This window comes from Castor canadensis, chromosome 12, assembly GCF_047511655.1.
Source record: "Castor canadensis chromosome 12, mCasCan1.hap1v2, whole genome shotgun sequence".
Lineage (NCBI taxonomy): Eukaryota > Metazoa > Chordata > Mammalia > Rodentia > Castoridae > Castor > Castor canadensis.
This window is the reverse complement of record NC_133397.1, coordinates 73,910,375-73,916,413: the sequence shown is the minus strand read 5'-3', so window position 1 is coordinate 73,916,413 and position 6,039 is coordinate 73,910,375. Positions and strand designations below refer to the sequence as shown.

The 6,039-nt window shown below is 34.9% G+C and overlaps 1 long non-coding RNA gene across 1 annotated transcript; it reads left to right on the top strand.

Annotated features, from left to right (window-relative positions):
• Window positions 1–2,822: 2,822 nt before the first annotated feature.
• On the top strand, window positions 2,823–5,488 carry LOC141415048 (uncharacterized). The gene is made up of 3 exons (XR_012440076.1): window positions 2,823–3,015; window positions 4,896–5,020; window positions 5,160–5,488. It is a non-coding gene; the product is annotated as an uncharacterized lncRNA (long non-coding RNA).
• The last annotated feature ends 551 nt before the right edge of the window (window positions 5,489–6,039 follow it).

The window sequence follows — 6,039 nt, the reverse complement described above, 5'->3', positions numbered from 1 at the left end:
TTTAGGATGCTGTATGGCATGAATCTAACATAAATTAACTATCTCTACTTTTGAGAATTAGACTGTTTCCAATTGTTTCAATATACAATGTTACTATAAATACAATCATACAAATTCCTTGATTCTCATGCTTCAGCATCTATGTAGATATCAAGAAGAGGGATTGCTCAAAGAATATGTGCATTCACTTTGATTTTTGTTTCCTTTTGTTTTTGTTTTGGAGTAATCCTATACAGAAAAATTGCAAATGCAATACAAACAAGTTTGTCCATGCAATATTCTAACAACACTGACTTTGTTAGTTATGTTCCCTATAAATAAAAAGTATATTTTTCCTATAAGGGCTACTATACAATGATTAAAATTAGAAAATTGATATTATTAATTAATATGACCTAATCCTTAGACCTTGCTCAAATTGTTACAGTGTTCCACAGTAATGTAATATTTACTAAAAGTATCCATTTCAGAATTATACATGGTATTTAGTTGTCATGCCTCTTTATTCTTCATTCTGAACAAATTCTTCTTTTCCCTGACTTTTATGACTTTGACACCTTTACAGAGTATAAAGCAATTAATTTGTAGGATGTCTCTCAAGTTGGGTTGTCTGATCTCTGTGATTAGGGTCACATTATGCAGCTTTGTCAGAACCATCACAAAAGTGACAGTGCTTAGCATTTGGTCAAGAAGTGTGGAATTTTAACTTATCTGATGTTAATTTTGATCACTTGATTAAGATAGATTCCTCCAGCCCTTTCCATTTTGGAGTTTGTAATTTTTTTTCTGTTTGTAATTAGGAAGCATTTTATGGGGATATACTTGAAACAATGTAAGTATCTCATTTCTTAACAAATATCATTAATATACATAGAAAGGAAATGGAATCAGCATACCAAAGAGATGCCTGCATGTCTATATTTATTGAAGCACCAATCCCAATTAGCTAAGATATGGAATTAGTCTAAGTGCCCATCAAGAGATGGATAGATAAGTAAAAAGAGGCATATGTGCATAATGGAGTATTAGTCAGCCATAAAAAATAATGAGATACTTTCATTTGCAACAAATTGAATGGCACCGGAAGACATAATGTTAAGCCAGTCACAGAAAGACAAATACCATGTTTTCTCTCACATGCAGAAGCTAAAAAGTAACCCCCAAAGTAGGAAAATGATAATAGGAAATTGGGAAGGTTACATGGAGGGAGTGATAGTGTTGGAAAAAGAGTGGCTGGATTTGATAAATAAGCACTGTATGCAATATCACACTGAACCAACCCATGTCGATTAATATGTTAATAAAAATTTAAAAGTTACTTTTCACAGATCCAAAAAGGCTTTGATTTAGTGATTTATTCTTTTAGTTATGTTTGTGATACACAGTACATTCTTTGCATTGTACTTGCAATATTTTAATAAATAAAAATTTTGTTTCAGAATAAATCCATGATTTCCTATTTGATTTAATGGGTTATGGTACAGTCTTTGAGCTCTTACTTTACAGGCTCATCTTATACTTGCCTGCCCCAGCCTTAAAACCAGCCATTTCTCCAAAGATCCTCAATTCCATTTTTAATAGAGATTGACATTTTTAAGTCAAACTCAGAGTGCTAGAGATATTGATTTCTATTTGGGTGGCCATAATTTCCAACTGCTACTCCTATCAACATTACAGGACTTACTCTAAGTTTCTCTTTCCATTTATGCAACTTTTTCTTTCCCTTCCTCTCCCCTCCCCTCCTCTCTCCCTCCCCCTCCTCCTTCTGCTCCTCCTCCTCCTTCTTCTTCTTTTTTTTCTCTCTCTCTCTCCCTCTTTTTCCTTCCTTCTTTATTTTTTTACATGGCATATTCAAAGCTCGATTCAAACTCGCAATCCTACTTTTTTCTTCTGAGCAATGGGATTACAGGCATGCACCACCACGTCTGTTAAAACATTCAATAATGAGAAGCCTGGAGCTACTTTTTCTTTGTTTATATAGTTATTTGATCAGTGCTCCTATATTGTAATCCTTCTCTCTTTGCTTCTATCACCTGCTCCCTTTCTTTTACATCTTGATGGGCTCTGAATTCCATTTTATTCACCAAGCATTGAGCAGATGTAGCTTCTAAAACAGATGGCATGGGGCTCAGTGGGGAAGTAGATGTTGGCCATTTTTGGTTTTGGTAGTCATACAAAGTAGAATAGACATTTGAACTTAAGGGATAGACATTAGGATGTCTATGAGGCAAAAAATAAGACAACAACCAAATATAATCATAACAATTATAGATAATTGATGATTTATTCAGTAGAAGAAAACAAATTTGAGTTGGAGATAATGATTTGTCACCCAGGTGCCTGTGGCTCATACCTGTAATCCTAGCAACTTGGGAGGTGGAGATCAGGAGGATCAGCCTGGGCAAAATGTTCTGAGAACCCAACTCAAACAATAGCTGGGTATAGCATGCACCTGTCAGCTACATGGGGAAGCATAAATAGAAGGATGGTCAGTGAGAACATAAAATGAGACTTTATCTCAAAAATAAACAGAGCAAAACAGGCTAGAGACAAGACTCAGACAGTAGATTACCTGCCTAGCAAGTGTGAAGCCCTGAATTCCAACCCCAGTATCACAATATATATATATATATATTTATGTGTGTGTGTATTTCTTAAACCAAACAGCTTTATGGAACTCAGTATGCATGCACAGAAGGAAGACAATGACTTCACTTAATGGAACTTTCCAGTTATTCTCAAACAGCCGAAATTGAGAAAGTGAAACTTAAAGCTGAGAACACATTATTGAGAAATTTTCAGTACCTCTGAAAGTCATTCAGTTGGTTTGTGTGCTCTTGCCTTTGTGCTGCCTTTGGCCCCAGAGTATTCTTATTTAACTGTAATTTCCATACTTCATCACAGCAGTGATTTCAAACTCAGGACCTCGGATTTTGACTACAGACTTAAATTTTACAAATGGACCTTATCGCCTGGTGAAGGCAGTGACTTTTCAAGTGTCTCATCACTTCCATTGTGAGTTTCTTACATTATTTTGCATATTTACTTTGGATTTACTTTGAAGCTCCAAAAGAGTCTTCAACTTTTTTCATTTGTCTCTTGCCTGGAGAAATAGATGTTTTAGAAAGTCAAAGTCATTATTCCAGTCTTTGAATTTGCCAAGGGTACTAACAGTGCATCATACATTTATATATGCATTTCCATCAGTTTGGCTTGACATCATGAAATCATTCATTGGCTTCAATATTTATTGAGTACCTGTTATGTTCCAGGCAATGTTCCAATTTATAATGCATCATATATATATAAAATGTCCTGGAAATTGAATCATGTATGTACACTACCCTCCGGGAGATTATAAGAAATAGGGAAGATAAAACATACACATAAATAACTTTAACAGAAGGTAAAGGATCAGGATAAGGATTGTGAGAGACATGATTTAAAAAGTACATGACAGAGTTCGTGAGGTATTTATTGTAGGTCTGAGGTAAGATGGAATGGGGGAGAGTAGAGCAGGAGGAGAGAGATCCAAGAATGGTATCTGTAGTATACTGAAAAATTTGAACATTTGTTTCAAAATTTTGCTTTCAAATATCCTTACCCTTAAAACCATGCAAATGCAGCACAAATGGCTTTATGTTTGGGAACAAAAGAATAAAAAGGTAGGTTTGTGTGACACTGAGAGCCCATCCTTTTGTTTCTGACATTGTACTCCTCGATGGATGTCTTGTCTGTTTTGTTCAATGTTTTATCTCCACTGCTCTGGAGAGGGGATAGAACTTTGAAGATACATGGAATGTGTATGAGGAATTAAAGACCAGCCAGAGTGCACAAGAATCTCAAGATTCAGGTGTATTCTTCAGGAATGATTTAAAAGGAACATGGTATTTCCTTTTTTTCACATCTTGGCAAATTAATGGAGAATACAGTGATATGTATAGGACACATTTTTCTTTTAATTGCTCATTTTGTAAAAATTCTTTGATTTCCTTTTTTGGGGAGAAGGGTGTTTTGAGACAGGGTCTAGTTCTGCAGCTCTGGGCGACTTCGAGCTCACATCCTCCTGCTTCTGCCTCCCTGAGCTAAGATTACAGATATGTTTATTTATTTATAAACTACAAAAGTCAGTGCTTTGCTTACTTTTCATTGGCTGATTAATAAAGTACAGCACTGGCAACATTTTAAAAATTTTTCTTAAAAGAATTTTTTATTAAGTCCATCTAGTCCCATGTCAACTTTTTGTGTGTCTCTTTTTCTGTATGAGATTTTAGAAAGTTGGAATCAGTCAAGTTTGATGGTTTTGTAGTTTTCCAATAAGCCAACCTCACTTTATGAAACTTATATGTTGATCTCACATTTGAATTTCTGCAACTGTGTGGAGAAGTTCAGTATAATATTGTTTTAATGGCTTAAACTAATGGTAAATAAATGAGGTAATCATGACAGGTGAGAGAGAAAAAATTGATCATTGCTTATAGAAAGTCTTATTTTCCAGAAAAAGTGCTACACAGATAATATCAAATATTAATGCAAAGACTATGTTCCTTTGCCTAAAAGATTTTTCTAATAGAACTATGCTAATTCTATTAGTAATCACAACTTTATGATTGTATTGAGTGCTCCATTTAACAGCACTTTCAACTATAGATTATCTCATTTGATAACTTAATAATAATCATATTATAGTAGTAACATATAAAGCTTCCAGTTTACAAATGAGGACAGTGAGACTTTGGTAGGGTAAAGCCCAAAATTCATAGATCTAGGCATGTGCAGAGCTAGGGCAAGACTTGCTTCCAGAATTAGCAATTGGATTAATTTCCAAACCCATCACTGTGGCATTGCCTTCTTACAGTGGTGGTGTTCTTCTTTTTTTTTTCCTTTCTTGGCAGCATTGAAGTTTTGAACTCAGAATCTCACACTGCAGGCAGGCACTACTGCCCCTTGAGCCACCCTACCAGTCCCACCCTTCTTACATTACAATGCTGCTTTTCAAGAAGGAAGGAATGCCATTAAGGTAATGAGGCAAAATAAGTGAATCTAGCCTAATAACTGTGTCTGTACTCTGAACTTTAAGAAACAAAGTAAAAGAAATAGAGGAAGGTAACATAGAACAGAATGAGTTCATGATCAAAGTTTCCTCCCTTCCTGTCCAGAGAGTGAGACTTACTGCTGCTTCCCGGGAAAGATCAGATCATTATTTCATACGTATGGAGAAGAACCTCTGACATGAAGGAGTACTGTTTATCGCCCTCCAACGTCAGCCACAGTCATGGAAGAGAAATGGCCACAGACGAAGACATTACTTTTACTAAATTGGATTAAGGGGTCCTGCTTGCCTCTTTGAAATATATTTTGGGAAAAAATGCATACTTTCCCATAGAGGATATTACAAATTATTGCTTTTAATGGATCTTGCAACATAAAATGCACTGTGCTTGAACTCCAAACTTGTGTCATGCCTTGGTGAGTATTTTATGAATTGTAAAATTGAAAAGTAAGTTAAGATTCAAAAGTAGTTGCTGGCTCCTTCATCTGATAAATCTTATTTGGGATTAGTATGCAATATCCCTTTTAAGACCTATTCATTTTTTTTGTGGAGTTTAACTGAATACTAATAAAAGAGAGGAAATTCTATCCATGTATCTTTGCTCTTCCTTGTTAACTATACTACTGAGCTGCTCCAATTTTCTTTCTCTCTTCTAAATGAGGATGGGCTTTCCAAAATGTCAGCATCAAATTTAGCTGTATTTTCTAGTTTACAGACCTTGTTCCATGAGTGACAATATGCTGGAGTTTATACTTAAGTATTTGACTTCTATAAGTACTTAACTCATAGAACGCAGAGTGCAACAGTGTGAGACTCACTCTAAATTGAACAATCAAAAAAATACAAGCAAAGCATTCAGCATGAATTATTTCAGATCTCTGATAATTAACCAAAGTGATAGAACAGACTAGAAATCTAAGAAATCTAAGAAATCTAGAAATCTAAGACAAAATAATGGATTTTTAAAGACAGTGTAAAACAATTTT